The following is a 1,898-nucleotide window of genomic DNA, read 5'->3' as shown; positions in this document are numbered from 1 at the left end:
AGATACCATCCTTATCTGAATTCTGCAGCGCTAAAGAAAATTCCCCCAGGTTGGAGGAGTGTACTTTGAAGCTAATCTTTGGAAGGAATTTAGGAGGCAACCTGATCCAATTCCTTAGTCTTTCGTGGATCTCCTTAACTTGAAGCAATTGCCTTTCCTGTCAGAAGCTTTCATCAGAAACCACAGCAGATGCATCTCCCCTTAAAGGGTCATAGGAATTAATAAGTGACACGATCATGCCATCATTTTATTCTCATTATAGTACTGACATGTGCACATTGTAGAAAAATACAGAATGTAGTGTGCAATTTTTTCCTCATGTCATTAAGTATTTTTTATGTCATTAAATACTTTTTGAAAAATGTCTCTTTTTTTTTTTTAGACAGGGTCCCACTCTGTTGCTCAGGCTGGAGTGCAGTGGCACAATCACAGCTCACTGCCGCCTTGACCTCCCGGGCTCAAGCAATCCTCCCTCCTTAGCCTCCCGAGTAGCTGGAACTACAGGCATGTGCCACCACGTCTGGCTAATTTTTTAAATTTTTTTGTAGAGACAAGGTCTCACTATGTTGCCCAGGCTGATCTAGAACTCCTGGGCTCAAGTGATCCTCCTGCCTCGACCTCCCAAAACACTGAGATTACAGATATAAGCCACTGCACCCAATCCTGAAAAATCTCATTTTAGTGGCTACATAATATACCATTTGAAAAGCCATTTTCTTATATTCGGACATGTATTTCTAGTCTTTTGCTGTTTTAAAGTTGAGTGTGGTGAGCATTTTGCAAATTAATATTAGTCCAGATTTCTGACTAGTATAGATTGGAAGGTTTCTTTCTGGGTTACAGGGAAAGTCACTTTTGGCTGGATGTGGTGGCTCATGCCTGTGATCCCAGCACATTAGGACATGGAGGGGGGAATATCGTTTAATCCCAGGATTTCAAAACCACCCTGGGCAACACAGCAAGCAAAACCTTCCTCTCTACAAAAAGATACCAGAATTAGCCAGGCGCGCTGTGGTACATGCCTATAGTCCCAGCTACTAGGGAGGGTGGGATGCGAGTATAGCTGGAGCCTGGGAGGTTGAGGCTGTAGTGAGCCATTATTATGCCACTGCACTGCAGCCTGGGTGACAGAGTGAGACCCTGTCACATACACACAAAAAAAATTATTTTAAGTCAGTTTTTTTTAAATGAAGTATAAATACACTTATAAGCATGAATGCATAATTCATATGTAGCTTTGCATTCTTTTTTTCTTGCATTAAAGAAAGTACAATACATATATACTTCCAGTACAGGCCAGAGTGCAATGGCACAATCCAGGCTCACTACAATCTCAGCCTCCCAGGTTCAAATGATTCTCCTGTCTCAGCCTCCCAAGAAGCTGGGATTACGGGCATGCACCACCACTCCTGGCTAATTTTTTTATTTTCAGTAGAGACAGGGTTTCACCATGTTGATCAGTCTGGACTCGAACTCCTGACCTCAAGCAATCCGCCTGCCTCAGCCTCCCAAAGTGCTGGGATTACAGGCGTGAGCCTTTAGGTCACTTTTTAAGCCTTTAAGTCACTTTTTAAAAAGCATGCACAGTTGAGAGTCTGATGCTGCCACGCTGCTCATTTTTACCACTGCATATGGTTTCTTTGTAGAGAAAATAAAACAGCCAGCAATATTTGTTTTGAATTGAAGGTCGGTGTAAACGAAAACATTGAGATTAGACGTCCGGGTTTTGCCCTGTGGCCTTGGGCAAGTACCCTTGACTCCATTGGCCTCAACTACTTAAATATTAAACTAACTCATTTTTAAATGATTTGAGTTTGTGCAGAGAGAAAGCACCATAACCGCAGAGTGCTAAGTCTCTTCCCTCCTTTTTCTTTTCTTTTTCTTTTTTTTTTTTTTTT

The sequence above is a fragment of the Cebus imitator genome, unplaced genomic scaffold, assembly GCF_001604975.1.
Source record: "Cebus imitator isolate Cc_AM_T3 unplaced genomic scaffold, Cebus_imitator-1.0 Scaffold41, whole genome shotgun sequence".
Lineage (NCBI taxonomy): Eukaryota > Metazoa > Chordata > Mammalia > Primates > Cebidae > Cebus > Cebus imitator.
Note: the sequence above shows the minus strand (reverse complement) of the source record.